Source organism: Phocoena phocoena, chromosome 9, assembly GCF_963924675.1.
Source record: "Phocoena phocoena chromosome 9, mPhoPho1.1, whole genome shotgun sequence".
In the NCBI taxonomy this organism is placed as follows: Eukaryota; Metazoa; Chordata; class Mammalia; order Artiodactyla; family Phocoenidae; genus Phocoena; species Phocoena phocoena.
The window spans coordinates 92,038,762-92,060,433 of record NC_089227.1 but is presented as its reverse complement, the minus strand read 5'-3'; positions in this window follow the sequence as shown (position 1 = coordinate 92,060,433).

Here is a 21,672-nt window from a genome sequence, read left to right as displayed (position 1 = left end):
TATAGTTGGGGCCCCTTCTCCCCACACACCGGGGGAAGGGAGCCTCCAGAGGAGTGAAGGCATTGGCAGTCTGGTCTGGGCTGTCCTCTAGAGAGCCAGCGCCACCAGTTTGTGAAACTGCCGAACCACACGTCTGCCCTGACAACTTAGCCTTTCCTTCAGTGTGGACTTGAAGTGTCGTGGACAGACGTTATCGATTCCTCCTCTTGAGTCAGTCAGGACAGTTTCAGATCTCTTTAATGCCCAGCAAATTTGCTTTGGAGGCCAAAGCCAGTCCAGTTGCATTTGGATGATGGTTACTTATTTTTAAAGGGTAGGAGGTCCCTCCAGACATGCGCGTCCATTGTTGTGCAGCCATCTCTGTCTCCTTTTGCTTCTCTGATGAACACTTGGACCTGCCTCTACCTGGCTGCCATCTTCTTGATGTCACAGAAAAGCACATTCTACCCTCAGAAAGTGTGTCATCTACTTGGAAGGGTGAGATAAATCAAAAAATTATTGACTGTTAGAGCTAGAAGATTCCTTGGAGATTATCCAATCCAGTATTTTCCAGTCTCCCATCTTGACCAAAAACCATTAAATGCTTTATGTGGAGAAGAAAAAGTTTCCCTTCGATAAATAACTTTGGGCTGTGGAGCATATTGTGTGGCCCTCTTGGAGGTTCACAGCGTGCACTGGTGCATTAAAGGCTCTGAGAAGTCCTGCAGTAAAGACAACAGCTTAATTTGATTTAACCCAGCCTTTCTTAAACTGTTTTGGTCTCAAATTTTGTTCTTTTTTTTTCATAACAGATATTAACAGTTCCCAGGTCATGAAGCACACTTTGGGAAATGTGGCCTCGTTCACACACGAGGAAACCTGCATTCAGAAATATTAAGTGACTTGCTCAAAGTTAACACAAAGCCAGACTTGAAGCCAACCTTTCTAGCTCCTACTCCATTGCTCTTTTTACGAATAGTAACCATGTCATGCTCGAAAGGGGGTGTATGATGTTTAACACGTTGTCACTTATGTTATTAATGAAAACCACACAGGCTTTAGGGTATAGTGACATGCATGGGAACCCTGGCTCTGTCCTTTTGCTAGCTTATGACCTTTGTCAGCTAAGCCTGTGAGTCTGAGTCTCTTTCTTCTTCTGTAAAGAGAGGGTAACGGTAACGGCCTCACAGGGTTGGTGTGAGGATGAGGTGAGATAGTAATGTAAAGCTCAAGTCTGTGTTCATATTGGTTTCCTCAGACTTTTCTCCTTAGATCAGGTGTGGGACCCATTTATCTATGATTTTAAAAGGCTAGGCATATTATAGACACCAAGAAATTAATAATGGTGATCGTAATGGATATTTATTGAATGCTGACTTAAAGAGTGAAGGCACGTGGGGTAGGAGTAATTACCTATGGAAATTCAGAGCTGTATTGAACTGCTAACTATTCATGGAATTGAGGGGAAGCTGATGGAGGGGTGGACTAGAACATGTAGATTGCATGGGGCCTGGTGGGCAGACTCTGTCCAAGTAGGAGCCATTCAGGACCTCAAGCCACCTACCTTCCCTTTTTCCATCCCCACAACACAAAAATGTGGTTGAGGTATCTTTTAAAATAGATAGCAGGGACTTCCCTGGTGGCGCAGTGGTTAAGAATCCGCCGGCCAATGCAGGGGACATGAGTTCGAGCCCTGGTCCGGGAAGATCCCACATGCCGCAGAGCAGCTAAGCCTGTGCGCCACAACTACTGAGCCTGTGCTCTAGAGCCCATGAGCCACGACTGCTGAAGCCCGCACGCCACAACTACTGAAGCCCACGCACCTAGAGCCCGTGCTCCGCAACAAGAGAAGCCCGCGCACCAGGTCGAAGAGTAGCCCCCACTCGCCGCAACTAGAGGAAGCCCGCACAGCAACAAAGACCCAACGCAGCCAAAATAAATAAATTAATTAATTAATCAATTAATAAAATAAAATAAATTCGGTAGCCGCTTTCCTTTGGAATACCATTTATTTAAAACATTTGGCAACAAAGTTTGTCCAAGGTGGGAAAGGTAAAGGACAAGTGACACGTTGCAAGAGAATGAGACGGGGCAGGGCCCGGAGTTCAGGATGGCAGAAGGGACCCAGGGGCTCCCCGGAGCTGTGACGGAGTCACAGAAATCATCCTCACCTCACCAGCTGGTATGGCTCAAGACTTGCTGGTGTGGCTTCGGAATTTGCACTCTGCCTAGGAATTTAGTCCGGTGCCCTAATATGAAGCGCAGGCATTTGTTTGCCACCGGCTTGGGGGGCCACAGGCCTGTTACTGAGCCGCCAGTTGCATCGGTGGGGGCCTGGCTGCTTTCCTGGGCTTCTGTCTTAGCCCTCACCCTGGAATGTATCAGGACTAACAGGCCCCGAATGCCCTGTCTCTTTGACATCGCCTCCCGCCACCCGCCCCGTCTGATTGCTCTCTGGATCCCTCGTGGCCCTCGCTCTCTTCACGTCTTTCTCTCTGCCAGTTCCTCAGTGGGCGGTTTTAGGAGCTCAGTCTGCGGGCGACAGTAAATCACTCTCCCTGGGCTTTGACCGGTAGCAAGACAGCCTCGCCATGGTGAGGGGACCGGCGGAGAGAGTGCCAGCTTGCGTCCTGCTGCAGCTGCTCTGTGCACAGAGAGCCTCTTCATCTGGCACCAGCGCGAGACGTGCCAGCCTCGCCTCTCATGCCAGGTGCTGGCTCGGCCTCTGGACGGTACGAGGCTAAGCGTGCTGCTGGCACCGAGCGAGTCACAGCTTCTCTAATTTATTTACCTCGAATCAAACAAACCCGGACTCCTGCTTTGAATGGAGCCTGTGCTGTTTCACAGGATGACAGAGGGCAGCCGTGTCTGTGGAATTGCCTTCCGTGGGCTTTAACCGGGACCGCTGTCTGCCATGAGTCTAGGGGACTTCGGAGTCCACTTTGGAAAACAGTATGGCAGCTCCTCAAAAGGCTAAACCTGGAGTTACCACACGACCCAGCAGTTCCACTCCCAGGTCTACACCCAAGAGAATTGTGGATGTTTCTCCACACAGACTCTTGCACATGAGTTCTCAGCAGCATTGTTCATAAATATAGCCAGAAAGTAGAAACAACCCACATGTCCACCAGCTGATGAATGGATAAACGAATGTGCTGTATCCGTTCAATGGAACATTTGGCAGTAAAAAGGAAGGAAACGCTGATACACGCTACAACATGGATGAACTTTGAAAAATTAGGTTAAGGGAAAGAAACCAGACACAAAAGGCCACATATTGTATGATATTATTTATATGAATTATCCAAGATAGGTAAATCCACGGAGACAGAAAGTAGATTGGCTGTTAGCGGGGACTGGGGGAGAGGGAACTGGAGGGACCGCTAAGGGTGTAGGATTTCTGTTGAGGGGGGTGAAACCGTTTTGGGATTTGATAGTGATGATGATCGCCCAACTCTGAATATACTCCAAACCACTGAACTGTATGTTTTAAAAGGATGACTTTACAGTACGTGAATTATAGGTCACTAAAGCTGTTATTTAAAACACTGCTCTGAACTTGCTATTGCAATCAAGTCTTCTGTGGACATAGACGTATAGGCTAGGAGCCCAGTGCAAAGAGAGGAGAAGCCCTGATCCTGCCGCTGGGGAGACGCGCCAGGTGGTGGGTGCGGATGAGCCATGCTGTGAGGACACAGTGAGTGTCGTCTGGGATCCACGACATCTGTTCAGAATTTTGGGATGCCCTGAACTTCCTGGTTCCAGCCCCCTACCTGAAAATAAGTTCCAGTTGGACCCTGTTAGATTTCAGTGATTAATGAATAAATGTTCACCCTCATATATTGAAAAAACATTTTATTTGGAAATAATTGTAAACTTACTGAAAATTTGCGAAAATAAAAATAATACAAAGGATAGCCCCGTACCTTCACCCAGGTTCACCGGTTATCATTTTGCACCATTTGCTTTATCACTTGCATTCACTCACGTGCTCCCTCCCTCTCACTTCTACTCTGTTGTCGCACGTGTGTGTGTGTACGTACATATCTAGATATATGTAAGTGCTGCTTTTTCTGAGTGATTTGAGCGTAAGTTATAAATGTCATGGCCCCCGATTTCTGCACCATCCGATATGGTAGCCATTAGCCGCAAAGGACCATTTAAATTAAAAGTAAATAAAATGTAAAAGTCAGTTCCTCGGTCATACCAGCCACACTTTCAAGTGTTCAGTAGCCACCTGTGGTTAGTGGCTACTGTGTGGGACAGAAGGAGTTACGGGCATTTCCAGCATCGCGCAGAGTTTGAGTGGACAGCACTGGCTCCCTCGCCCTCCCCGCGTGTGTTCTGTGTCCTGAGAACAGGACGCCATGCGGTTCCCGACTCAGGAGGACTTAGCCCTGATTCAGAACTCCCACATAACCCGCGGTTCGTACTCCAGTTTTGTCAGGTGACCCAGTGATGTTCTCATTCCTTTCGGAATGAGGTCTTCAGTCTTGTTTGTGGCCCACATCCGCTTGACTTGTGCTCGGGGGAAGCATGTGGACTATGTATAGATGGTTAAGCTTTGAGTCGGGGGTTCCTTCGCTGTGGCCCTCCTTTTCGCAAACTTGAACCCTTTCTCTAAGTCATGTGCTGGGGCCGGCTCGCGTTCCCTTAGCTCAAGAGTGACTTGGTGTCTTTGTCACTGGCTGAATAACTCAAGGTGCAGCTCCCCACCTCAACCCCCCATTCTGCACTGACATTTGGTGTCTGAGCAGGTGCGGCTCTGCTCTTAAAGCGGCAGGAAAGATTTCCTGTGAGAAGAAGGAAAGCGGCCTCCCCGACAACCACGGTCTTTTGCTTTGTTCTGATAACTTTTCCCAAATTTTAGCCTGCAACCAAAGAAAGGCTCATCTTCTTGCCCTTCATTTTCTGTGTTGTGGCTGAGTGGTGATCCCATGGCTCTGAATCGCTTTGCGGGGCCCAGGACCAATGGGGCGCGGCACCTTCCTGCCTGGACTCCTCGTGGAATGGAGGCCAGATGGTCACAGCCCGGGCTGCCCAGCCCACATTCCCAGGTGCTACCAACCCTGGCCCGTCGTCAGCTCACTTTCCTCCAGTCCAGGGGAAAATGGACTGTGGTGATTTTCAACCGTACTTTGGACGAAATGCAGGGAAGACAAAGAAATTGCAGAGTGGTTTCTAGTTCTGAGCTAACTGGTGTTAGAGCTTTTCCTCCAAGGAATTCCTGGTGACTTTCTGGAATTTTACTGCAGGGGTAAGTATGGAAAGCAGATTCCTGGGCTGCTGACTTCACTTCCATAGGGCACTACCCCCATGACTCTTAACATATGGAGGGGAGTGAAAGCTGGGAAACAAGAAATCCACAGGCTTATTCCTTTACCTTTCTTATATTTCCATTTGCCCCTTAGAATGTATTCTCATACCGTCTCCCACCTTTTATTTTGATTTAGCATTTCTTAGAAGAATATTTAGCAAAGTAAGAGTCCCTGAAGAACTCGGTGGGAATCTTATATGAGCCATATAGCTTGAGCCGAGAAAGAAAGAAGAGATGGATTCATGCAGAGAGAGTGGAAATGGAGCTGAAAGCTTCATTTTCTGCTTAACTAAAAAAGAATGCAAAGGGCTTGAGTGGCAGGGCCAAGACCACACGGCGTCAGCTGAGGGCCGTGAGGTGCAGCGTGAGCAGTGCCGTTTCTGCCCTTCGCCGCCTTTTGAGAGCTGCCTTAGAACGCACTTGCAGCACCGGGTCCCCTCAGCCCCTTTGGAGGAGTAAACAGGGCGCATTTGATGCTGGTGAAGGAGCCAGAGCACTTCCGCTGCCTCTGGCCATCAGCGGGAGAACACACATTCGGACGCTCTCCACTCACATCTTCTGTGTAATATGAGGTGCCCTAACTGGCCGAGTTGTTCTGATCGATCCATGGGCTTCGATAAGGGTTTCCATGTGTTCTCACTCAGGGCCGTAGGTGCCCAAGCCTAAGGACTACGATTCTGTGTTCTCTGAGAGTATTCCCAGCTTCAGCTGAGGCCAGCGTCACAAGTCAGTAACTCGCAGGCCCAGCCTAAGCGCTGATTAGTTTCAGGCCACCTCTGGCTTGCGAGATCCACGCACCGAGAATCGGGCAGGCTGGGGGTTAGGGGGGCAGTCTTTGCCAGTGAGTGCCTCTTGCATTCTGCTGTCTGGGTTCCCCGGGGGAGCACTGCAGCCACCCGGTCCCTGGTGTGTCTGACTGAGCTCTTTCTGGCAGCAGAGTCGCCATGCCCCGCGAGCCCCTTTGTTCCCGGGCCCACCGCCCAGCCGGCCTGGCCGTGCACACCACGCCGTGCCTCCCTCTGCCACGCCAAGAAAGGGACCGGCCTTCCCCTCGATCTGTCACCGTGACCTACACGATATCCCAGACTCCTCTCCTGCCCTGACTTCCCCTTTAGTTGCCAAGGTCTTTAGTTGTCCCTTCGTCTCCTGTCTGTGACCTTGCTTTAGTTCCCACTGATGCCAGGATCTTTCCTCCAGGATCTTCTCTCTCAGATGCACCTCCAAGGTGAGCAGGTTACCTCTGGGCTTCTGCCATGAGTCCATTTTCCATCCAGAAGCCCTGCTAATCCTATCCTCTCCCCGCCCCCACCAAACACCCCTGCGACTCCTCACCATCTCCCGGATACAGGCGAAGCCTGGCACCAAAGGCCCTCCGCATCTGACTCCAGTCTTTCCAAGTTCATTTGCAGTCTCTCTGCAGGAGCCCTCACTGCAGTCAGACCCTTTCTGTTTCCTTGTGTTCCCTTTAAACGGCTTCCGTCCTGCTTTAAGTTATCTTATTTTTATGTTGTACCTGCAAACTACCCCAGGTCCTGTAGGGAGTACATGGCTTATAAAACTTACATAAAACCAGGTCTCGGGCTTCCCAGGTGGTGCAGTGGTTAAGAATCCGCCTGCCAATGCAGGGAACACGGGTTCGAGCCCCGGTCCAGGAAAATCCCACATGCCGCGGAACAACTAAGCCCGTGCGCCACAACTCCTGAACCTGCGCTCTAGAGCCCATGAGCCACAACTACTGAGCCCATGAGCCACAACTACTGAGCCCACGTGCCACAACTACTGAAGCCCATGCATCTAGAGCCTGTGCTCCGCAACAAGACACTGCGATGAGAAGCCCTCGCACCACAACGAAGGGTAGCCCCCGCTCACCGCAACTAGAGAAAGCCCGCGCGCAGTAGCGAAGACCCAGCGCAGCCAAAAATAAAGAAAAGAATAAGTAAAATAAATAAAAATTAATTAATTAAAAAACAGGTCTCATCTTACTCCCTAAGCCCACTGTGTGTCCCCTGGCCTCTGTGATTCATTTGCCCCCTTCTTCCTCTTGGGGTGCTCTCCTGTGCCCCACTCTCCCTCTGACCGCTGCAGTCAGTCGGTAACCGTTACGCCTGCCTTATATGGTCAGTTATCCTTTCCCATGTCACCCATCTCGTCTTGTTGGTCTCTTGAAAAGCAGTAGTACTGTTTTTCACGATGCCTGTAGCCTTCCTACAGCACTTGGGGTGGTGCTTGGGCATAGTAGTTACTCAGCCGGTATTTCTGGGTGACCACCACGGCCTCTAGAATCCTCAGCTTGGCAGATTTGGAAATGTGACCTCATAAATTCGTCAAGGATTATGACGTTGAGAAGGACGGATTCTTACTAACCGATGTTATAGAACAGGGGTTCCCCAACCCCTGGGGCCACGGACCGCTACCGGTCTGTGACCTGTTAGGAACTGGGCCGCACAGCAGGAGGTGAGCAGCGGGCGAGCGAAGCTTCATCTGTATTTACAGCCGCTCCCCATCGCTCGCATTTCCGCCTGAGCTCCGCCTCCTGTCAGCATTATGGTGAGTTGCATAATTATTTCATTACATATTACAATGTAGTAATAATAAAAGTAAAGTGCGCAATAAATGTAAGGTGCTTGAATCATCCCGAAACGATCTCCTGCCCCTCCTTCCCCCCTGCCCCCCCGCATCCGTGGAAGAATTGTCTTCCACGAAACCAGACCCTGGTGCCAAGTTGGGACCGCTGTTACGGAAGATGATTAATCTGAATTATCTAAAGAAAGATAACTCTAGACATGCATATACAAGGGCATTTCCTCCTTAGTCAGAAGGTGCTTCCTGGGGTCCCTGTTAGAAATCAGAGATTGCTTTACTAAGCACAGAATTTGAGCAGAACGTATTATGTGCTTTTATGGATACCTATAAATTATGAAAACATTCTCTGCTTCAGGGATATTTCTCTCTAAAGAACCTGTATCTGGCATCTAGGTTCAAATACCTTCTTTCCCCGCTAAACAATGAAAAATGTCAGACTGTTTTTTATAGACTTCGCTGAGACAGCTATCGCTTATCATCGTAACATCAGCCCTCTTTATTTTGGTATGTTCGGCGTGTTTGGCATAGTTCCCAAATTTATATATATTCTGGTTATTTATATTTTAGGTTCATCATTTCTGAGTCACAAATAAGATGGCATCTTACATCCTGGTTTGTAATTTTTGAGAATTCCTTCTTTTAGGATCTGCAGATCTCTATTTATAAGACAGTACAGCGTAACACCCCTACTAGGGGAATGACAGATGCTGTGCCTCAATTCTAGGCAGCTCAATCCAAAATCCCATGTAAGTAAGGAGTCCAGAATAGTGCTTGTTCTGCCATTAATGAATCAGTGGTACCCTGGGTGTGTGAGAAATGCTATTTTTAAACCCATTGCTGACTTCAGTGATAAAGAGGGTACAGCCTGTGCCTTGCCAGGCTTGTGAGCTTCCCATGAGTAATACTCATGGTTATTATGACGTCAGAACTTGACTATTCTTTACCAGGAACATAACCGTTGCATCATGCAACTGGGGACAGGGTGTGAAAAGTCCATTTTCCCCAGAGAACACAGCAGCACAGGGCATCAGCTGGTTCTCCCACGAGGGCACGTAAGCCTAAATTCTGTAGTGCCAAACTCCTGTTTGGGTTTGGAGAGCAGCTTCCCATTTTTGTCACTGCAGAGTCATTTGCCTCAAAGTTTCCAAACCAAACAAGAAGCATTTGTGATGGGTGATCTTATACCTTCCACTTGTTCAGGAAAGTTATTGGGTGGGGATTAATGCATGTACACCTGAAGTCACTAATAGCTGTGAGGGTCAGAGCTGTTCCACCATTTGACCCACTGATCTCAGGAAGCATTTTCACAAAGCCCAGAAGTGATGCTAAAATATGGAAGCTAGGGACTGAACTATTTAATTTTTTTTTTTAAGTTGTCTCTAAAATATGTGTGCTCTGATTTTGGTGGGTGAGGATGCCGAGCGTCAAAAGGTAATTACAATCAGCCTCATTAATTCAGGCTCATTAGAGATAGGAGCATTAAGGAAGGTTACAGGGCTGGCTAGGATGGGCTAAGTTATACTGCGGCAGCAAATACCCCCCCCACACACATTTCAGGGACTTAAAATAACAAAGGTTTGCTCCACCATTTTTCTGCCTGTCCCCCTTGAGTCAGCTGGGGTCTCCGCTCCTTCTAACCCTCATTCCATCCTTCCACCCACCCCGGGATCATCTCTGGTTATGTTCGCAAGGAGAAGTGGGACCAAATAGGCAAATTGCACACTGGCTGTAAAAAGCTTCTGCCCAGAAACGACACTTGTCACTTCCTTTTTATTAGCCAAGTCTAACCATATGGCCAAGACTAATTCCAAGTTACTTGGCTTTAGCCACTCGAGTTATAACAGGGATTTTCAAAATGCAGGGCTCAGAACAATTTATTGGGATGTAGAAGAAAATATTAGAATACGTATATTTTATCTCATCCTTTTAAATTCTCTATTTTTGTGTTTTTAATAAACATAAGAGTAAAGTAGAACATATATAATTTTTTTTTTTTTTTTTTGCGGTACGCGGGCCTCTCACTGTTGTGGCCTCTCCCATTGCGAAGCACAGGCTCCGGACGCGCAGGCTCAGCGGCCATGGCTCACGGGCCCAGCCGCATCCGCGGCATGTGGGATCTTCCCGGACCAGGGCACGAACCCGCGTCCCCTGCATCGGCAGGCGGACTCCCAACCACTGTGCCACCAGGGAAGCCCGAACATATATAATTTATTAAACATAATTATCACATGTATTAGAGTCTTCAGTCTTTTTACGGATTGTCGATCACAAATGCTTAGGTCATAGTTTATACAGTAGATACAAGTATGCAATGAGTACACTGTGCGTAGAAACTGGGTCCTGTTTATGACCAGGAGTAGTGCTTTTCTTTTTAGTTTTTTAAAATTGAAGTATAGTTGGTTTACAGTGTTTCAGGTGTACAGCAGAGTGATTCAGTTACACAAAAATATGTATATATATTTATGTATTTTCCAGATTCTTTTCCATTGTAGGTTATTACAAGATACTGAATGTAGCTCCTTGTGCTCTACAGTAGGTCCTTGTTTATCCATTTTGTATATAGTAGTGTGCAGGAGTTGTGCTTTTGATTAAAACGTTACACAGAAAAGAAGGACATACGTTTTTAAGGTAAAGTAGGTAAAATACAGAGTCTGTATCTGAATCTTCTGAATCCCTCCAAGTTTCCCTGGTGTCCTCTTCAGAATCGTTGGAAGTTGCTTCCTCCTGTCCAAACCTGCCTTCCCTCCAGGAACAGCATTTGAGATAAGTGACAAATGAGCTCTTGTCCCATTTCATTGTCTTTTCTGTCTTTCCTCGTCCGGTCATTCAGAAATAGGGTACCGAGGCCCTCGTCCTGCCAGGCGTGGTGCTGAGGGGATCCCTGGTACCCTGTGAACTTGGTTCATCTCAGGCAGCCGGCGTGTTGGCCGTGCTGCTTGTTAGATGGGCCTCGGCGAGCCAGCTGACCTCCCCCTCCCCCTCTGTCACCGGACACTTACGTAGAGCTCACTCTGGACCAGGCACTGCTCTAAGTGCATGATAGACACTGACTCATTCCCTTCATACCAGGACCCTGTGAGATACTGTCTCCATTTCAGAGAGGAGGAAACTGGGGTGCCGAGGCTGCATCACTTGCTGAGACTCGCAGCTGGCAAGGGGCAGAGCCCACATCTGACACAGTGGCTGGGAACTCAGAAACGATCTGAATTGAGCCCTTGGAACACAAACCACTGTTAAGTTGGGACCAGCTATGTCACCAGCTGCCATCCTCTGTGCCCCAGAGCAGGACACGTGAGAGCTTTCTGACGCCTTCACTGTGCTCTGGGGGTGGGAAGCAAGACCCGGTATCATCAGAGTGGGCACCTCCCCTCAGGCCGTGTGCCAGTGCCAGCACTGTGGGGTTGCTGGGTCACAGCAACACCAGGACTGGTTTGATGACAGTGACTCACAGCATAAAAATGTCCTCGCAGCGGCCCAAAGAGCCCGCTTTAATTTGCGCGGCTTAGAACGGGCTGTTGGTTGTCCTGCCAAGGGATCCCTGTGCCAGCTGGTTTTTATATCTGCAGCATCCACACACAAATACATGCCTAAATATTGTGAATAATACCATGTAGCATTTTTCTTGTGCTAGATAGTTTACAAAACACACCGCAGTGTTCCTTTATTATTCTGCATGTGCTCACAGTACCATTTCACTTGCATTCTGTGTTCTCCCTTCCCATCTTGTATTTCTTTTTCCTTTTCCTCCTCCCCAACCTCACTCCCTCCCAGCATCCCAGCCTGCTTTTTCCCCATCCCTCCGGCTTTTCTTTATGTCTTTCCGCCCCCCTTCCTCCCTTTACACCATCGGGCGGCGTTTCCTCTACCTTTTCCCAAATTGATCGCTAGTTGAGTTTCATCAGACGTCAGTTAAAGGCAAACTGAGAGTAATGAAAAAATTCTCCGAGGAGCAAAGGAGCTGTAACGTAGAGTTACTGTTGTAAACAGCAGTCACCATTTAAATCAAGTAGGAAGGATTATATTACTGTGCTTTTAAGAGGAGGGATGAAAGAATATTGTCTTTGAAGAGAACCCAGGAAAAAGAGCTCCGTGCACTTGGCCTCATGGGCATCCCTGGGTCTGTATGACATCTTCACAAAGTTTTCTTTGCAGGTAGGTAGCAGCCCACGAGAGAAATGTTCAAAGAAACACATAAACATGAGTGCAAGAGGCAGCGACAGGTGTTGCACTGAAGGCAGGACGCAGATGGTGGTCTCTTGTCTTGGTTTGTCTGTACAATAGCAAGAAGCTGAGGTTTAGAGAGGGCAGGTCCAAGGAAGTGCTGGCCGGGACTCCTTAACTGTTGCCATAGCCGGTGAGAACAGACTGAACTTTTCTGTGCCTTCCAGAGAAGTCACATGTTGGCCACGAAGAACAAACATACTTGCATGAAGAGAAGAGGTGTTTAGCAACCCCCTTCCAGGACTCGGAATTCAGATGGGGGCGTGTAAGGCTGAGGATGCTTCTCCTGTCTTTCAAGTGAGAGCCTGAGAAGACAGGCTGTCAGGGCAGACTGCTGTTCCGGCCAGCGTGACTCTGCAATTGTTATAAATACTTTATCGTAGCTTGAGTACAAACATGTTTTCTCAATGAAATATATCCTGAATTACATCTCAGAGAGTATAGTTTCCTAGGGCTACTATAATAAAGTACCACAAACCGGGTGACCTAAAACAACAGATATTTATTCTCTCAGTTTTGGAGCCTGTAAGTCTGAAACCAAAGTGTCAGCAGGGCCATGCTCCGGCTGAGACTCGAGGCAGAACCCTTCCTCGCCTCTTCCTAGCTTCTGGTGACCCCCAGCCATCCTCAGCGTTCCTTGGCTTTTGCAGCTACATTACTCCAGGCTCTGTCTCTGTCCTGATGAGCCATTCTCTCTGTGTGTCTGTGTCCTTTCTCCTTTTCTTATAAGGACGCCAGTCATATTGGATTAGAACTCACACTACGGCCTCATCTTAACTTGATGACACCTGTAAAGATTCTATTTCCAAATAAGGTCACATTCACAGGTACTAGGGGATAGGACTCCAACATACCTCTTGAGGGGTCACTTCTTAATAGAATTTACCCAGAGTAACAGAGTAATAGATTTATATAATTTGTTGGTGTAAAAGAAAGTTGACAGTGGCTCGATAATAAGAACACCAAAATGGAAAAGAGTAAAGTAGGTTTTCAATTCCAATTCTGAGCGTGCCAAACATTGCTGAAGGAGAAGCTAATTAAATTCACAAGACAAATTAGTTGTGGACTGGGCACAGGATGGGTAAGGTTAAATAAAACACATAATTTGGTAAGAGGAATTTAAGAATAACTACTTTTTTGCCTAAAAGAGAAAACAAGCCTACCAGATTTTTGGTCTTGATTTGGACCTTATAAACCATTTCTGAAGGGTAGAAAAATTCAATCTGAGGTTTACCCCAGCATCGCCTGACACGTAGCTAACCCCTCAGTACCTTGCCCCCGCTGCAGCTCACCACTTTCTTGAGGTATTCAGTCCGGGGACACAGTGCTTTTGTAAAGATTTGTTGTGACTCAAACACCTGAAAATTAATGCTGCTGAGACTTTGACTGCCTCATTTAGAACATTTCAGGGACAGTGTGAGCAGCCTGCTAGATCTTTGAAAAATGTGTATTTAAATGAAATTCTGGGTTAAACCCAGAAGTATAGCTGATTTTGTTTTTCCGGTTTGTGGGTGTGTTACCTTTTTCATCCCACCAGATGTGTTTAAATGTTCTCTTCTTGAGATCCTCAGTTGGAAAGAAGATGCAAAGTTGAAAAATGTAAGCCTCTACCACCTTTGGACTAAAAGGACAACATGGGTAGCAGAAGGGAAGTAGAGTGTGTCTGAGAAAAGACCCATCCGAGGCTCTATTAAGGCGAGAGTGGCCCTGAAGAAGGAAAGTTCCTCGTCCTCGCCCAGCCCTCACCTGATTTGCCTCTTGAGTGTACTCATGTCTCCTTCAGAAATGTTTGGAGCACTCAGAATCTGAGCTAGAAACTTAGAGTTTACTTTCCCATTTTGGTATTATTAATATGTGACTTTCAGTTCGCTTTTATACCAGAATGACAACAATTATTCCTCGATATACATTGCAGAGACATTCCTGCATGGCCTTTTCCGGAAGCACTGCATAAGTAACATAAACTTATGCAGAATTTAATTTGAAAGAATCACTTTGCTTTTGCTTGTATCATATTTGACTAACTGAAATCCCCTCCTGGGTCCAGTGAGGCAAGATATAGGGAAATTACAACATGGAATGTCTTATCTCCAAGGAGGGAAAAACAGAGTTCTTTTAAAATATGGCAATATATCCTGAGAAGGTTATGCGTTAGTAAAATGCATTTGGTTTCCTTAAACCTTCCGTTAAGGGTTGAAGTGTCTCCCTAACTGCCTTGCCTGTAAAAACACATGTTTAACACTTAACTCCATTACCTCAGAATGTGACCTTATTTGAGGAAGGGTCTTTACAGAGGTAGTCAAGTTACAGATCATTAGGGTGGGCCCTAATCCTATATGATTGGTGTCCTTAAAAAGGGGAAATGTGGACCTAGCGACATGCACAAAGGGAAGACAGCCCCCTGCAAACCATGGAGAGGCCTGGAGCAGATCCTTTCCCTCAGGGTCCTCAGAAGGAACCAATCCCTGCCAACACCCTGATTTTGGACTTCCAGCCTCCAGAGCTGCAAGACAACGAATTTCTGTTGTTTAAGCCCCGCAGTCTGTGGTGCTGTGTTATGGCCATCCTAGCAAATACATACACCTATGTTGAGAAGTATTTTTTTTAAATAATTAACATTCTTAATTAATGCAATTATTGCTTGAAAACAGAGTTTTTGAGGGTTTTTTAAATACACTTGTTTTCCTTTCATTGATTCTCCAGTTTCCTGGAGAAAGAAACTGAAAAGCATGTTTATTTTATCAGTATCATTCTTTTTTTTTCACCAGAATTATCTTGGATTGGTAATTTTTAGATTGCTTATGAACACTTGGTAACATGGCCTCTAGATAATCAATTTATAGGCTACATTTACTTACCCACTGCAGTGAAAGGCTGGCACATCCATAGTGATTTATGGCTTAGTCCCAGGCAAAGAGGCAGAGTCACAGGAAGGGGAATTTGAGAGAGGCTTGACTCTGTTATAGGTGAAATTAACAACTTTCAGAAAGAGAAAGTAAGTCTGAAGGTGGATAAGGGCTGACTTGGACAAATAATGAGCCAGTAGGTAGATAGATATGTGGAGAATTTGCAAATGGTAGGAAAAGGATGTTTTCTCAACTGGAGAAACACAGCTTATGGTAGAATTTGCAGATTCAAGGAAGATGACGTAAAAGATTTTGAAAGTCCTTAAGAGAATCATATTTCTTGGGAAAGCAAGGGGCATAACATGGTGCACTTGGTTCTCTTCCCAGGGGAGTGCCACTTCTTTCTCTCCTCCTGACCCTGTGGGAAAAAAGGGCTGGTGGCTTATTCCTAGCCAGGCCCAGTAGCGCTTTCTCTGTTTTCATTCTCCTGGATCAATCCCTTAATTGTTTTTTGGTTTTTTTTTTTTTTTTTGCTTTTTCATCATTTTATACTTGACTTCTTCACTGTGACTCATACTGTCCTCCTCATCCTGTTTGACAACGTCTGTGCCCCCAAGGATTACTTTATTTGCCATCTGCTCTACTTTCTACACCATTTCTCCTGGGAAACAGCTTTACCCACATGGATTCCATTTTCATCTAGGTGTTGTTGGCTGCCCTCAGGCCAATGACCCCTCGCCCATTCTCCCATCCTGGTTTTTCTGTTGGTACATATAGAACGTCGTCTCCTCTCTGTTGTTACTAATGCCTTCAGTGAAATCTCTCCAAAATCGAGCTCTTCCTTGGGACTTCCCTGGTGGCGCAGTGGTTAAGAATCTGCCTGCCAGTGCAGGGGACACGGGTTCAAGTCCTGGTCCAGGAAGATCCCACATGCTGCAGAGCAGCTAAGCCCGTGCGCCACAACTACTGAGCCCACATACCACAACTACTGAAGCCAGCGCGCCTAGAGCCTGTGCTCCACAACAAGAGAACCCACCGCAATGAGAAGCCCGCGCGGCGCAACGAAGAGTAGCCCCCGCTTGCCGCGAATAGAGAAAGCCCACGTGCAGTAACGAAGACCCAACGCAGCCAAAAATAAATGTTAATAAATAAATTAATTAATTTTTAAAAAATCGAGCTCTTCCAGCTCACTTGGCTCTCATCTTCAGCAATACCGTTCCTTTCCCAGTCTCTTTGGGATGTGATCCTTTGATTTCAGTCTTTTTCCCTTTCCATATTTTTGTCACTCTGTCCTACTGATATTTGTTTAGCCATATTTTTGTCTTTACCCCTTTGTCCTTGGTCTTATGCGTGGACTGGTCCAGGGTCACCTTGCCCTCTCCCCACTCCGATTCATCCTGTGCAAGCTTAGCCCATCTTATTGATTTCCATTGTCTTTTCAAAATGGTTTGTCTTCATTCAGGATTCAGCTCAGCAAATGGGAACTAGATGCTTGATTGTCAATGACCAGCGGCTCCTGACACTGTAACTTTGGTAAATTAAGCACTTCCCTGCCTCAGAGTTTCAGTATGAATAGCTGAACAGTGAAGGTTTCAACTTGGATCTCTTGTCAGTGCTTGTAATTCATCTTGTTCAAAACCCATTCCATTATCCCATCTCCCTAGAGAAACAACACTTTAAGACCACCTGAGGGCAGAGACCACAGTGCTGGCTGCAAGCCCCCAACACCCAGTTAGCAGGAGCTGGAACACTGTCCTTATGCCCTTCAAAAGATATTAACATCTCTTTAGTCGCAGCTCAATTCTTACCTCCCCTGTAAACCCTTGCCTAACCACCGCCCATAGTGATTCCTGCCTCTGAACTCCTGTTGCATTTACTTTGGCAAGTTGCTTATGTTGCCCAGAATTGCCAGTTGTCCATTTTACTTTGCAGTGAACTTGGCACCCCCATGAGATTTTAAGCTCCTTTAGCGCAGTGTCGATGTCTTAGATGTCTTGTGCTTCCTTTTGTCCCCAACTCCAGTCTTTTTATATAGAGGGCCCTTAATGGAATCAGTAGTATTGTGATTGTCATTATTGATAAAGAATGCTGTAGAGCTTGTGGTTGATCCTAAACTGTGCTCTGGTGGAATATACTACACATTTAACATTACACAACTAGCAGATAAATAGACTTTGATGGAAAATGATATACAAGCCCCATAGACATTTAGTATACACTGTTCTGGAAATGTATTATTTAGAAATGGGCTAACCTGAAATTATCTTTGTGCTACTTGTAAAATATATAAACTTGACAAGCAGGATTACTGTCATTAAAATTTATGAATATTGTTACATATATCAGTGAAGAAAATTTTTCTATTACTGTTCAACCCCCTGAGGCATCAAATTATGGTAATCAATGATTATACAGATTAACCCTTTTTAGGCGTTTTTAATGTCCATTCAGATGCGTATTTCTAACATTTGTATATTTTTTGAAATATTCTATAATTTTACTATACCTTATGTGCATAATGTGACATGTAAGAGAGATCTAGCAGTCAGCTGGGTACAAAAAAAAGATCTGTAGCTTCTATCAAATACTTACTATTCGGTAGAAGTGTGTGGCCAAAGGACTATAGGAAGTGGGGAAGTTGGCACCTCCTAAACTAAGGTGTTCTTTTTCTTATTTTGGTCGTACTGTGCAGCTTGCCAGGGTCTTAGTTCCCCGGCCAGGGATGGAACCCATGCCCACAGTAATGGAAGCATGGAGCCCTAACCACTGGACTGCCAAGTGAATTCCCAAACTAAGGTGTTCATGATTCTGTTCTCTTTAATAATATAACTGGATTCTGAGTGGTGATCTGCAACACCAAAATTAAACTTTACATACTGATAAAAATGGTGCCACTGTTTCGCTTATAGTTCCTCGAGCTTTGATAAGAGTCCAGTGAAATTGAATTCAGCTTAATTATTGTTTTAATCATAGTTGAACCCTCACTCATCCCTGTAGTATCGGCAGAGTCTGATCTTCCAGTAGATAATTTTGGGGTGGTGAAATGGAAAGGAAATGTACTCAGATGTGAAGCAACTTTTCAGTTCATCTAATTGTGAAATATAAAATTATGAAGAAACCAGGCAAATACGTGGAAAAAATGAACTAAATGAGCCAATCCTTTAACAAATGACCTTTTAAAAATTCTTGTGACTTAAGAGCTCAGGAAGATCATGAAGATTTTTAACTATCCTTTTTTTTTTTAAGGTGGAAAAAAATTATTCTTAACCCTAGAAAAATAAATTTCTCTTTAAACTATTAAGACAAAGGGACACATAGAATTACCCAGATTTGAACTTCTGGGGTCAAGGTCTGGTTTTTCCACTTACTATGGGAGCCTGAACCCATCACTTGACTTCCTAGTTTTCAAACTAGGACCCTCATAAGAATGAAAGTGGAGAGGATGCTCTTACTAATTCATTTGGAATAGCAAGGGTAATTCTGGATGGTCCCAAAGTCGGATGTACGTTTACCCTGTTCGTAAAACATCCCGCCCAGAGCCTGGTACTTACTGGGTGCTCAAGATTTTAAAATCTGGAGAATCGTGAGACTCCTGAGTGATAGGGTTTGAATTCAAGTGTGACAGCATTTGATGGACATAAATGGCAGCTCTAATAAAGAGTAGAAGGCAAATGTTTTTAAAATATTATTTTGAAATGCAGACTTTCGTGCATATCTTTTTAAAAATGCAAAATGAGCATGTGAATAAAATGGCTAAAAGAGGGCCCACCCAGTGCTTTCATTGCCTTTAGCAGTGTCAGAAATGCACCCTAGGTAGCTGGGACCTGGATTTGTTTGGGGCATGAAAGAAGCAGTCTTTCATCTTTGTGGTAATAAGAAATGACTTCTTACAAATAATGGAGTTTAATTCTGCTAACTATAGGATGTATTTTAGTGCCTGTTTTATAGGGGCTCTGTTTCATTTGCCATATGCAAGGAAGGACATATTACAGTTGTGTAGTACAAGTTGACTTAAATTTTAATAAATTTGTTTTTAAATGCTTTTTACTGGTCACTTTTATAACATCTGCATAAACTTGTATCAGTAACATTAAAAAGCATGCAAGGCCCTGATGAATATCTAATATTCAATGCTTATAATTTCGACCTTCTTATGAGACAGATGGTAACAGCGATGTGCCTTTTAGAAAGTTTAGTTCTAAATTGTGGTGACTCACTGCTTTCACATGAGTGACAATGCGGCAGTCCTGTCAGGAGTTATTTTGGGAGGCTACTTGGGCTTTTGTGGAACAGTCTGGGTCTCGTGGCCCCCTCTAGGGAGCAGGTGTGAGTTTTGCAGATTTATCTCACAGTGATTTCCCTGGTGCCTCACTCCCCATGGGCTCAAAACCTGCCCTCACACCCATATGGTAAGAGCCTCCCAGTCTCCCAGGGAAGGTGGAGAAAAATTCACTTCCTCTTCCAAGAACCAAATAGGAAGGGCAGAGATGACTTAAAAAGTGATTGAAATGGTGACGTAGGATCAAACTGAAAATGCCCATTAAACCCCCTGCCTTTTCTGAGAAGAAAATTGACAGATAAGGAAGGCAGCAGGCCTTGAAGAGCACAAAGGTCAACACAGAAAGAAATGAGAGGAAACAGCTCTTCCTAGAGTGGAAAACATAAAGGCCCTTGCCTTCCTCGGCCCCAGCCTTGGGGATCTGAATAAATAGAATGCAAAGGGTGTGGGCTGGGATCCCTGGGATTCTCCACGAATCAGGAGTACTTGTTCCAGAAAAATACTCTCAAGGAGAAATGTTTGGCAATAAGTTTGGTTTTTCCTGTAGGATTGTTTTGAGACTAAGCTACGCAACTATCAGAAACGGTTTATCACTTATAAGATAGTTTAGAGATTTAAAAATAAGTAACAGTAGTAGTAATAATAATAATTGCTATTATTATTATTGAAGACTTTCTTTACCTATATTTTCTTTGAGCAGTTTGCTTCGCAGAGCAAAATGGCCTCTGCTACAGAATAAAGGTAATAAGACTGTAATGGCAAACTTCCAGCTCTAAGATAAATAAGTTCTGGGATGTTAACGTACAGCCTGTGACTGTAGTCAACAACGGGGTATTGTGTATTTGAAAACTGCTAAGAGAGTAGATCTTAAATGTTCTCACCACACACACACACACAAAAGGTAATTAGGTGATGGAGGTGGTAACTAACCTTATTATGATCATCGTTTTGCACCATATATTCGTATCAAATCATCACATTGTACACGTTAAACTGCCACGATTTCATGTGTGTTATATCTCAGTCAAGCTGGAGGGGGAAATAAGGCGGTATCGGGAATTGCTAATCTAGTTCTTAGAATAGTGGCTGCTGACCTTATAAAGGAGCAGCAGTGGCCACACCAGGCCAGGCCAGAGTCTGCAGCAGGCGGTGCGGCGAAGGGTGTCTCTAGCCATGCAGGTCTCCTCTCTGATCCCGCGAATGTCACCAGAGGTACCCAGTGACAATTTCCACAATTTTATGACCCTTGGCTGTCATCCCAGTAGCAAATAAGTCATAAGCCATTCTCTTCCCCTCTGTAAAATTCCACTGCTACACCCTGGCCTTTCCACCAAGATTTTTCTGAAACAGTGAAAACAGAGAATAGAGCTACATCTCCTTTATGTAACATCAGCATATTTCTTCGGCCACCTCTGACCCCTCGCTGCCCCCCTCCCTGTCCTTCTGCCACAAAGCACTGAGGATGGAGCAGTAAGGGGCAAGCTCGATACCAAAGAATAAAGGAAATGCTTATTCCTTTGCCCCTTCAGTGGATACGTTACTAAAAGCTGAGGGATTGGTCATTTCTATATTGTATAAAATATCTAGAACAATGTGGTTATTTAATACTGATAAATGTAGAAAAGCTATTTTCTGTGTTATTATAGAATTAAGGGGAGATTGACTTGAACAAAAAGTACCATAGGAAGAAACAGGTAAAGTGTGAATTCTGAATGAGCAAGCCAAAATTGTCTTTGTCAGGCAGAAGGCTGTCCACAGAAGTATAGTCATGTTACACAAGTAGATATTGGAGTTCAGGAACAAAACAAGAAAGGAAGCTTCTGTCAGATCTATGGGATCAGGGTCAAGGTAGGGTTCAGAGCAGGTGCTGGGTGTTAGACAGGTTGAGGTTGCCGCTGGGAAGTGAGAGCACATCCAGGATGAAGTATAGACAGAACATGACTGCTGACAGGACAGGAGCTGCCTGGACTCTGCCTTAATTTGGGTGGAAAAGTATTGGCAGGTTTTTCTTTATTCTCCAGAGTGAGGCCAGGTTCCATAGGTGCTTGTGACTGGTAATTGCTCTATAGCTAGAAAACTAAGCTCTCCTCGAAGCCTGATCAGTTAGAGTGCTTTATTCCATCAACTGAGTGCCTCCCATATATAACAAACCCGGCTTAATGCTAGGGGGAAAAAAGTATAACCTGTAGCTCGCGCCTTCCGAATATAGCCTGGTTATGGAAACATGACTTAAACGTATAAAAAGTTATGTAGCACAAAAGACAAGTAATTCAGTTCAAGACAAGAGATTCTGCAAGGCAGAAATGCAGTTTGTGGGCAGATGGGCAGTGCACATGGTAAGTGCCTTAGGAATGGAGAGTTGGGAATATCAGTGTAGGTTGGAGTTGTCTGGGAAGAGGAGGCATCTGAGTTGTCTTATCTTTGGATAAGCTGAGAGAAGAGGTGAA